Genomic DNA, 12,372 nt, shown 5'->3' with positions numbered 1-12,372 from the left:
TTCTTTAGACTCTTAATTTATTGTTTTTAAATTTTAAGGAGCACATTTAGTTGTGGGTTTCCGACGCCTGATATATATGTAGCAGGCACCGTACAGTATTGTATAAAAACAGGTACTTTGGCTAATGTTTTGAGAAATATTGTTACACTATTAGTCTGGTGATTGGCGGCTTCGTCCGGTTGGATTAGTGTTTGGTTTTTGCCGCTTGGTGACGCAATAGGCTTTTTGATCTTCGCTTTCGACGTTTTGTAACCTTTTTGTCGTATTAAATGTATCGCTAGAGCAAAGTGCTACTCAATTAGTTTTGTCAAAGGTCCAGATAGAAAAGGTAAAAATTACCATAGGTCCGGACACTTTTAATTGTAAAGTTGAATAATCGACCATTTTTTCGTAACGGTTGGACAATCTGAAATCACATAAGATTTTGGCAAGACTCCTCGCAGATCAATCGCTATATGCGGACCCCAGTTAAAAACTGTCTCTACATAGCAATGTTTAGGTAATTAACGCACAAATGATGGTCTATATTCTATAATATGTTGCCGTCATCAAAAAACTGTCGAGGTCCACATTCAACGCCTCAAAGGTCCGGATATGCACCGCGGTCCGCCATTTGAGTAGCCCTGCTATAGAGTATAGACCTATGCCTTTCGTCTATTTATGGTTTTCTGCTCACTTTTTAATCAAACCTTTAAAGGTGGCAGTATTCTGTTTTTGCTTCCAATAATGTCTGATCAACAATTTTCGGATGGTTTTGCGACATTGTTGCCACAAAAGTACAGTTCATTTCGCTTTGACGTTAAACGTGGTAATTTAATTACATTGAAAAATCAAAACAACGCAAAACATTGGTTTCATACACAATTACACCTGTCATAGAATTATTTAAAGGTGGCCAACGAAAGCCTTCATGACTGTCGATTAATTTTTGTATTTTACTTTTAAGAACATAGCGAATAAAGTTGCCGAATTGCTCGCATTGAACGTGGAAATATGTAGACACATGTTTTCAAGCTGCCCGCTTTTTGCATTATAACGTTTCATTAGCATTTCTTCAACATGAAATGTCCTATAGCACGATCCAAAACGAAAAAAATGAAAACGAAGTTTTTGTTTCAAATTTTGTTTCGATTTTTTTTTCATTAATTTTTCAACACTGAGTTGTAAATTTTTCAACTCGATATCGAGTAGCGCTTTTCGGGCCGGGTTTGGTCTAAAGCAGTGATTCCCAACCGCGGCTCCTAGAGCCGCATGCGGCTCCCAGCTAGCCTTCTTGCGGCTCTCATTGACGTTTGAAAATCCCACAAAAATATTTAAAAAAATCTATTTATAACAAAAAAATAAAAATCATATTCAAAAATTACCCTTGCTTGGCTTGGAGTCTGGAGTTTATAATTAAGATGAGAGGAAAGTTGTGAATAGACTGCTATTGTTACGTCACTGTTGTTTCAAAGCAATGTGTCATAACTTTCCATTTGAACGAGCAGCAGCTATAGTTAAGGCAAAACCCAGCAGCAGCTGTCCAGTTCTTCTCGATTTTACTCTATTTTTGTGAACTTTTTATTGAACTTGATCTAAAGTAGTTACAACCGCTATAAAACTGCAGTAGGATAATCAGTCATTTACTTAAGTTTTAGGTATATTCAAGCTTTAAATTATGTCAGAACAGCCTTCAAAGAAAGCACGTACACTTCAGCAGGAAAATCGTGTTTTTCAAAGTGATTGGGAAGCAAAGTATTTTCAAATTGAGGTAGACAACAAAGCCCATTGCCTTCTTTGTCCTGTGGTGATAAGTAGCGTAAAATCTTTTAACATTGAGAGGCACTACAAAACTCATTCTTCAGAATATGATTGCTACCAAGGAGAATCAAGGAAAAGGAAGTTGGAATCTCTTAATTCAAATCCTATTGCAATTAATGTGGCCACTGCCCCTGACAATTTTCAATTGGAGTTGCTAGACATGCAGTCAGATATCGAGCTCAAGCAATTATTTAAAAGTGAAGACTTACTTGAATTTTGGAGTCAAGTTCCAGAGGGAAAGTATCCCAACTTGATAACCAATGCCCAGAAAAACACCTCTCTATTTGGATCAACTTATGTGTGTGAAGCACTTTTCAGCAAAATGGTCATAATCAAAAATCAATATCGCAATCGATTGACCGATGACCACCTCAAGCAGCTACTGCGTACTGCATCCTCTGCAATTACGCCTCGCTTTGACACACTTCTTAAAGCTCAAAGCCAATGCCAAGTTGGACATTAAATTGATTTGTGTGTTTTTTCTTGTTAGTGTTGCTATTCGTTGGTACGTGCTTTCATGCTTTATAATTTTTGTTATACTTAATGAGTATATTCGTGCGGCTCCAAACGTACTCTGAAATTTGAAATTCGGCCCTGACACCAAAAAAGGTTGGGAACCACTGTACTCTAAAGGTTTATTAAAACGGGCTTGGTTAGGACCAGACTTTACTCCAGTAACATTAGTGTCGCAATTCATCTTACAGCGATTTAACAACCAAGTTGTTGAAGTGTGAGTACCATGCTTACTACTAGTGTCTTAATGTCGTAGGGAGCTGCTGTTTATCTGTATATCTTTAACAATTTCCATACTTGTGAATCTTAGATGAAAATCAGATGGAGTGACCTCGCGGGCCGGATTCGGCCCTGCCCTACAAAGACACAACTTAATAAAATGTACAGTAGCCTGATGTTTCAAAATTCTGAAAAAAGTAGAACATAACACGAGTTATTTCAATGGGTTTTAAAGCAATACAATACATTTGGGTTGTGTGTTTACTTGTATATTCTTGTAGATCTCTCATTTAGGACTTCAATTAATTTGTTTTTACAATCTGATAGGTTGACAATCTTTAGACTGTAGTCTGAGTATATGACATCTTCCTCAAACAAAAATGGTCATTTTGATTGACACCAAAGTTTTCTTTGAAATATCCTCTTGGCGCTCATTATTCATATACTCCTTGACTTTACTTTTATTCTGCATGCAAGTGCTGGTAAAAAACTAATTTTAGATCCTTTTTTGTGGGATACATCTTAAGGCTTTACTTTTGCAAGTTTAAATTCTTTCATCCACTTCCTATCCTTCCTTGTTTCGTTTTCTACTTTATATACCAACTGATTGGTGGCACTGGCACATCATCGATTCCATTTCCAATTCTATCCCCGTCAATGCTATCCTCAAATGATTTTGAATACCTTTTGATAAAAGCAACAACTTCGAGGTTTTTTCTTCCAGGTCGTTTCGTATGTTCAAAATTTAAAAAAAAATAATTATTTAACAGTTAATTTGACAACTTCCCTCCTGACAGCAGGACTAGAATAAACTTCGTTTATACAGTTCTCAATAAAAGAGCTTGTTGTCTCAGAGCAGTTTCAAAAGGAAATGGCATAGATATTTGTGCGTTTACCTCAGCAACTTGCCGTGGAACACTTAAAACGTTGTCTTTGCACATTCTTCAAACCTGTGAGTTAAATTATTCAAACTGGAACTGAGACTAGAAGTGTGACAGCGACTTGAATGAGATAAAAAAATATGACACAACAGTGTATGAAAACTCACATTGGACATCCGGACACTTAACTTCATAACCCTTTCAGTGGTTGAATTCAAATTTTTTGTCAGTCTGTCCTTTTACAACAGTCATATTTTTCAGCCGGTTCTGTTACAAAACGTTCATTGATAGTAACCAGTAATGCTAACCGGTTCGCTGATCTCATAAAATTTCGTAAGACGGTTCTATAGAACCGGTGCGGCTGAACCGGTGCCATCACTGCCTCTTTTGCATATGTTCTTTTTCATGCTTGATTTCATTGATAGCATTAAATTCCCTTTCACATGTGCTCAACGCAAATAAATTTCGTTTCCATTTAACTTACAATACTAAGACTTGGAAAAGTGCAATACAAAACATTTTAACAGCTGTCTGCAAATATGTTTTATTTGGCGCCAATAATCGCACTGGTTTCTAAACACGATGATCTTGTTTCGATTTTAGGTTTTATCGCACAGAAAGCAAAACCTAAAATTAATCGCATGACTAGCTGTGCTGGACAACAAACAACAGTCTCTTGTCTTTTGGCAACAGCAGGCAGTAGCATGCACCACATTAACATCACGTGTTGGCGTACTGCAATGCTATTGATCAGCGCAATATATAGAGATAAAAACCCTGATCGGGATTCGTCCCCGGGAATGTTCTGGGTTCGAACCCCGTGAAAAAAGGCAAATTTACAGCAAAATTGGTAAATATTGTCTACGGTATTGACAGAAAAACAAACGGCTTTTGTCAGTAAATTTTACGAACATTTCTTACAGTATTTAAGGCGAACAAACATGAAAGCCTTCATGGTCATCAATTAATTTGTTTATTTTACTTTAAGGAACATGGAGAATAAAGTTGCCAATCACTGGCTTTGAACCAGTTAATATAATACACATGCTGTAAGCTTCTCACATTAAAAACTCGGCTCGTCAAGGTTTCGGACAGTGGCTTCGTCGTCGAATGCTCTGTAGTTAGAGCTCATCATGTAATATTGACAATTATCCTGTACAACTTCGATTTGTTCGAACAATAGTTGCTTCCGCCAACTTACTACAACCTCTGCTGAGTTCCTTTTGGTACCAAATTTGTTTTTATTGGACAGGTTTTTTAGGTTCTTTGCTGAAGTTGCCGAAATAGTCCAGTTTTGTATTTGTGTTGTCATCTGTAGTCCAACAAAATCGTAGATTTTTTGAGTCCAAGCAACTGTGTCCAGTGCAAAATCCTCATGTCGAATTCTGAAGTATTTGCTCTTGTCATGCGCTAGATTGGTGTCGACGTATTTTGTCATTGTTTCGACCTGTTCACAGGTCTTGGTTGTCATTCCTCTGCAAACACAAGTTGAGTTAAGTTTTGTTTGCTTGGTGAAAAAAATATAGTGGCGCAATTGCACCGTAATATTAAGCCAACCGGAGATAGCGGCGCGTGTTTAAACGTGAAGAAACGATAAAAAGTGAAAGTCATGATTTGTGGATAATGGCTAAACGTGGTGCAGCTACATCATTATTGTAAGCGGCACCAGTTGAAAGTAGCTGTATCTGTTTTAGTACCATTCTAACTAAACAATTTGGTCAAATTTCGCCTTTTCCGAAAATTCAAGGTTTAAAACTGTGTTATTATAGGCCCTTATTGTAAGTCAAACGTTGGATAATGGCATAACTACATCCTTTAATCCTACCTGACTTCGTTTATGTGGATTGTGTTCGGTGTGTGTTTAAGGCTGATCTTTGACTTGATGATGGCTCGCGGGTCGCGGACAAGATGCACAATTTTGACGTCGTAAGCAGGGTTTTTCGGAATAGGCTCGATCCATTTCGGGTCGCACAAGTAACAAACCTGAAATTCGATGTTTACTGAGTTGTAAATCGATTGGCGCTTTTATGGTCGGGTTCGGTCTGACGTTCGAATATATAACAGGCTTGGTTCGGGCATGATCTTATTCTAGCCGCATTTGTCGTAGTTTTAGCTTTAAAGTGTCGGTAGCATGCCTACAAGTCGTGTAATCAGCTGATTTTAATCTATATCTTTCACAATTACATACTTGGTTACAGGCATAATCCTTTTGCTTTTGCAGATTTTGGTTTAGCTGATGCACGCGTGGTAGCACATTATAAAGATTTTTTCTCGGCGCTATATATTTCCCATACGGAATTGTTGACACTTTACACCAAAGTTTTATAAGTGGTCCTGAAATTTAGGCCCGAATTCGAAAGTACCTTACAAATCTTAAACCCTTTCCTAACCAAAATTTAGCCAAAACTAGTACCGAAAGTTGCTGAAATTGCGGCACAAATATATAAGGTCGAGTGTGAAATCGGGCCTTGATAAGGTCAGCAGTGGCGGCTCGTGCCTAAATATACTGCGGGTGCTGCTCCTAGTTTTTAGTCTTAATATAACATAAGGACTGCCAATATATAGAAAAGCCACGTTCCTAGGTGGTAAATGTTATTCTAGATTCTAGAAAAATAAAAAAAGTAATGTGAACTGACAGCTGATCGATCCATTGTGACGTAATTTTCGTCACGCATTAATCAACATGAGTCGAAACAACAGACGGTATCGTTTGTGTTTTTTGTTTACTTACACGACGACGGACCAATTTCAACAACACGAAGTGATAATGTAGCACGAAAAACACGCCACACAGGCTTGAAACGTAGTAGCGGTTGTAAATATGCGAAACAAAAAAAAAATGAAAAAAAACACTAATCAAAAAAAGAAGGTCGGAAAGAGAAACTTTCCATTCAGCCATTAGTTTGGTCATGTTTTATTTAGGTAAGTTATAATCACAGCTTACATTTTCAACAAATGTGCAAATAAAACAGTGCAAATAGTAGCCACTCAAATTTAGCAATAGATGTTGTAGTGGTTGACATGCGAAAGCATTAGATTTAACATAATGAACTTTTATAATTACCCAAAGCCATAAGTTATTTAAACGCATAGCGTATTTTTATGTGTCCTAAATTTCGTGTTTGTGCGTTGGGGATTAGACCGTCGCAATTTCCCTTTGTTACGGAATCAGGAAGCTTGTGTTTCCAGCCGTGTGTTTGCAAATGTGATTTAGTGTTCCCTGCTGAATTTCGTACCACGTGTTTTGTGCTATATAAGGTTTTGCGTTTCGTTTAATAAAACACTCTATGCACTGGAGTGAACTCTACTCTATACTCTGGAGTCAGAACTGGGAACACACTGAACAGCGGGAACACACATGGCCTTCAGTCTACAGTCGCGACGGGCCATGTGCGCAAACTAACAGTCGCCCCCACAATGTTAAGCTTAAAGTTAACAACTATAAATTTTCTTCGGCACTTTGGACTTTTCTTCAGTAGATTTAAACATGTTAAGAAGTAAATTTACTTCAGTCATTTAGTTTTGTGTGTAGACTTTCAGTTTCTCCACTGGCATTTTCTGCTTCATTTTTTTGAAAAATAGCTTATAAAACTGTTGCAACTTCTGTAATAACACTCTCTTTTATACAGAACAAAACTCCATATTTTCCAAATTTACTTCAATCTAAACAACCCTAAGCCTTATGCTTGTCTTTTGCAACTGAAATGAATCGTAGAGATATATTTTAGGCAAAATAATTGATGACTTTCTGCTTGAATGTTCAATGATGACTAAGAAACTGTTTTTCCAAGTACTGCAGGTGCAAGTCTTTTTGAGTTCATTGTGGTCTTTTAAAAAAGTTTGCATCCTTCTTGTTGTTTGTCAGTTTATTTATTTTGTTTGTCAAAACGTCATCTTAATTATTCTCCAAGATCATCATACACATCAGATCTACAGAAACATTTTCATTTCAGACCAGCTTTTTATGCCTCAGTGGTATATCTTCTGGAGGATGTTCAAGTCATTTAGCTTCATAGCCATTTTTCTTGGGTCCCATTTAAAATTAAAACTGTGTTGATGTTTATTCCTGTCTGGCATATTTGGAATAAAAGGTGTTTTATCCCATTTTTCTTTGCACATTTTAATGAAATAATCACTGGAAAACCCCGCTTGAAGTTACCTCTAAAATAAATCTAAATCTTGAAAATGAACTACTTCACTCATTCTCGAACTTAAGAATATGATACACAGGTTTTGCTTTGGCACACAATGGACGCAGAGCAGACAACAAAACTAGCGCTAAGTCACGGGTGGTGCTGCGCGAGCCAAAGCACCCTGTCTCCCATTTTGACTAGCATGCAGCTTTTCCAAATGCGCATGCGCACAGCTGCAAACGTCATAAAACTGGGTGCTGTGAAGCGCACAGACCCGCCATAGACAGCTTAATGGTCCAAATACAATAATTGATTATTTTTTGAAAATTAAATTGGCGATATTTATATTGCTCAACCCAAAAAACAAACATGTTGTGATGAATATTATTGTAACATAATAGTAGGTGTATCAAGTAAAACAATCTAGGGGGTGCTGCAGCACCCTAGCACGAGCCGCCCCTGAAGGTCAGTGTTATTAAGAATCCCGTACGTAAACCCGACCCTTAAATCCTGGCCCGATGTACAACCGCCTGCTGGTTTCTAAACCCTATACCTTGAAAGCCAATAGTTTGACAGTTTTTGCGTGCTCCGATACACCGTTCAGAAAATCTTCCACTTTACAACCATTAGCCCGCGTTGGACGACAAAGATGAGCGTCTCGGTGGATGAAGGCTGCACATTTGTCACAAGCCGAAAAACAAACTCCTGTAGCTTGACACCTTTAAAACAAGTTGCACATGAAAATAAATTTTCAGTCAAAATAACCATAAAATGGTGAAAAGCTTTCGTTGTATTACAGTATACCTAAGACCAATAGCTTTTTCATAAACTGTCTGGTTTTAAACAGCTTTTGTTACCAATTTACAATCAATATCTTTGTAATTATCATTGCCTTAATTTAGGTAACAAAGAAGTTTAGTGCCACATTTCGAATGCTACATATTTTTGCAGTTTAACAGGTAATGCAGGTAATTAGGCTTATTTAGTGCAAATTCAACAGATCTCACTGGTTGAAATAGCCCTGTAAGGTATCAGGTGTTCGGACACCAGTTTACTTTGTTGAAGACATGCCCAATTTAATAAAAAAAATGCATAGAATGTGGTTGAAATGTACTTACTGGTTGTCTATACGTTGTGAAATTGAAAAGGCCTTTTTATAGATCTTCCTGGTTGCGTTGAAGTCGTACCGCAGAACACTGTAGAAATAATCGATGAGGTCCCTACTCTCAGTGCGAGGGCATCTTCCGAACGGGTAAAGAGGCTCGTAAAAATACTGCACATCATGATGTTGGTTAAAAATCTCCCCCAGAAAGCTTGAACCTGAACGAGTTTGTGCCAGAATGATAACTAGCCTGGGGGGCTTAATACCAGTTTTTGAAGTTGGGCTCGGTTTTCTTATATTTTTGAGTGACGTTTAATGTGGAGAATGACTGTTTGTTTTTAACTGTAAATCCTTCTGCTCAGCGACGGGAACCACTGTCTTTCTGCAAAAAAAAGTTTTGAAGTTTGATTCACACCGAGACACCAAGGCTACTCCGACTGGTACGATTAAGCAGATTGACCACTTTCCTATGTTATTTTATGAACTTCTTTGCCTAAAGCCAACCCCTGACCAGAAATTTAGTTTGCGAAAAGTGCAATAATATTATTGCATAAAGATGACAAACTAAACTTTTAGCAAACTGTCTAGGCTCTAGTATTCTTTATTTAGAGATTACTTGTTTTCTTTTGAAATAATATTAATTAATCATTGTTCAATGCATCAACAAAATTTCATAATTCTTCCCTTTACCTTTTGTGGATTTTTTTCTGGTTGAAACCCCCCTTATTCAGTTAAAATCCCTTGTTTGCTTTAAGCAACATTTAAACTTACCTCTTTGTAAACATAACTATTTTACCACAAGTAACTAATTCTATTTATTTTACTTACGTCATAGGTGTTGTAGGAAACCCTCTTTGAATCCAAAATACAAGAAAAGCTAAGGACAAACCACATACCACAAGCAAGGTAGTCCTTCTCATACTGAAAGGTAGTCCTTCTCATAAGTTACTACCAAGAATTAACAACTGAAAAAAAATATTGCGTCGTTTTACAGTCCCTTTATGTTCTTCCTAAAATGCAAGACAACTCAGGTACACAATTCACGTTTTAAAAATCCCAACCGGAAACAAACAAACCAGTATATTAGTACAAAACGTGACGTTTTTACCGCTAGATGCCATTTGAGAATGACACTAGTTGCTGTCGAAACGTTATGTTTTACACTAATATACTGGCTTTTTTGTTTCTGACAAGACAACTCGTTTTTGAACTACTTCTGTTATCTGTTAAAAAGCTTTAAATTAGCTCCAATGAAAAGCTGAAACAACTACATTAAAAGATGGAAAACGAAACCAATGCCAGAGAAAGATTTATCGGGTGTAAAACATGAAAGGTTTAGCATAAATTTAAACGATTTTCACAGGCCAACTGTAAATTTTAGTCAACTGTAGCGTGCAAAGTTACTGGTCAGTTACTGGTCAATATCGGTTAAAATCTTTAAATTAGCTGCAAAGCAGAAATAGCTACATGAAATGATGGAAAAACTATATCAATGTCTCTCCCAACTTTTCAAGGTTCTGAGCTAAACGGTTTAATTTGGTAAAGACCTACCTACTTTCTTATTTTGCTGTTATAAAAGTTTTAATTTATTTGCTTGCATAGTTGACTGCGTTCATTAATGCCACACCCTTTCTGATCAGGCAAAACCAAGGTTTCAAAAACACACCAAATTTGAACTAATAGACTGGAACGTCGTTTTTACACCGCTTGGATCAACATTGACTCTCACATTTCAACTTCACAGTGCGTTTTTCAGGTATTGAACATAATTTGCGACCACAAGTTAATACTTAACAAATCCGTACTTGTATTTAGTATACTTAATCGTACTTACTTGCTTAGTAAAACGCGTGGAAACAAAGCAAAATCCTTTTTTATTTTGTTGACAAAAATGTTTTCGCGGCATTGCTTTTGTCTGATTGCAAAAAAATAATACGATAAAGAAAGTATTGCAATCTACCTGGAAAAAACACAAAAATTAACGGTTTCATTTTTATCGTGGCTAATTAGACATGTTGAAGACAGTTATTGCTCGTTAGATGTGTGATGTGGTGTAAATTCTAATACCCTGCCCTCGCACTTCGGTGTCGCATGGGACATTTTCATTGCTCCATTAACAGAACCACCATATTGTTTTCAATAGCACTCTGCTATTTCCAGCACGATCAAACATATGGCACTATAGAAGTTCACGGCGTTACTTAAAATCGTGTTGAACACAACGTCTCAGCGCCTAATATCGGTACACCGTTAATGCACTCTTTGCACTATAACTTTTCCTTAGCCTTTCTCCAACATAAAATGTCGTATAACAGGGTCCAAAACCAAAAAAAGGATTTGTTTTCATTTGCGCATGGTGACGCTAGAGTCCACTTTATGAAAACACGTTAGATGATACTTATTAAACAACGTAGACAACAAAGTCAAACCTTTTGTCAAGTTCTTAGCGTATCAATTCAAATATTTTGCCATGGTGGATATCCTCTGATCGAGAAGGGAAGGGGCTGTCAATTGATGGTGGTCAGTTAATGATATTACCAAAACATTGTAAATCTGTGCAATGTAATGTTTATGAGGTTTTAATACTGGATTTTTTGCGCCCTCATGTTGATTTACTGCGTCAAACTTACGAATATTGCACAAAGTGCTTGCTTAAATAAACATGTTTTCCACGAGGTATAAAATTGCCACCTTTTCAGTTAAACTTCAATCTCGCAGGCAGGACGCCGTTTGTCACTTTTGAGATGCGCCTTTCAGGGTAGGCATAGCTGAACTTTGTTTCTGTTGATAACATTTCTGCATTTAAATCTGTACTTTGGCGTTTTTGGCAATGCTGACAGACAATGACTTGCTTAGCATATTTAATTACTTTGCGATAGCACAAAGTGGAGCCAATCTCTCCCAAAACGAAACCGAAAATTAAAGAAATTGCCGCACAAAGTGAAGTCAGGTCGAGTTTAAAGTCAGGTCCGTTTTCATAAAAAAATAGCCCAAACGAGACCCGACTTTCAATTCTTTGGTAGCAACGTGTAATAAATCGTATATAGCGACCAAGTTTAAATCTATAACGTTTGGTATTTTGTTGCAATTGCTATTCATGTCATAGCCTACTGTCGATATATTTTTTGTTTCAAATGGTTTGAAGTTGAGGCATCAATCTGTGCGAGACCCGATCAGTTTCATGTAGCCTATGTATATATCGGGGTTCGGGAACCTATGGCCCGCGAGCCCAAACTGGTTGTTCTGTTTACTGCATCTGGCTATCAAACCAATCTTAGTTTGCATTTTTTAACAAATTAGGTAATAAATATATATTCATAATTTCTTCAGTACAACAAATCTCGTGAACAAAATAGCTATCAAATTATTTATACTCTTAAATTTATATTTATACTCTAATCTAATGTTTTGAGAAATATTGTTACACTATTATTCTGGTGATTGGCGGCTTCGTCCGGTTGGATTAGTTTTTGGTTTTTGCCACTTGGTGACGCAATGGGCTTGTTGATCTTCGCTTTCGACGTTTTGTAACCTTTTTGTCGTATTAAATGTATCGCTTTACTCACACAAGAGCAAAGGGCTACTTAATTAGTTTTGTCAAAGTACAGATAGAAATGGTAAAAATTACCATAGGTCCGGACACTTTCAATTGTAAAGTTGAATAATCCATTTTTTTTCGTAACAGTTGGACAATCTGAAATCACATAAGATTTTGACAAGACTC

General features: G+C 36.9%; 1 long non-coding RNA gene across 1 annotated transcript; it reads right to left on the bottom strand.

Annotated features, from left to right (window-relative positions):
- Nucleotides 1-3,931: 3,931 nt before the first annotated feature.
- LOC145205490 (uncharacterized) lies at nt 3,932-7,311 on the bottom strand. The gene is made up of 2 exons (XR_013853673.1): nt 5,239-7,311; nt 3,932-4,888 (listed from the first exon to the last, which is right to left on the bottom strand). It is a non-coding gene; the product is annotated as an uncharacterized LOC145205490 (long non-coding RNA).
- Nucleotides 7,312-12,372: the final 5,061 nt, after the last annotated feature.

This window comes from Phallusia mammillata, chromosome 8 (assembly GCF_965637545.1).
Source record: "Phallusia mammillata chromosome 8, kaPhaMamm4.hap1.1, whole genome shotgun sequence".
Classification (NCBI taxonomy): Eukaryota; Metazoa; Chordata; class Ascidiacea; order Phlebobranchia; family Ascidiidae; genus Phallusia; species Phallusia mammillata.
This window is presented reverse-complemented; position numbering and strand designations above follow the sequence as displayed.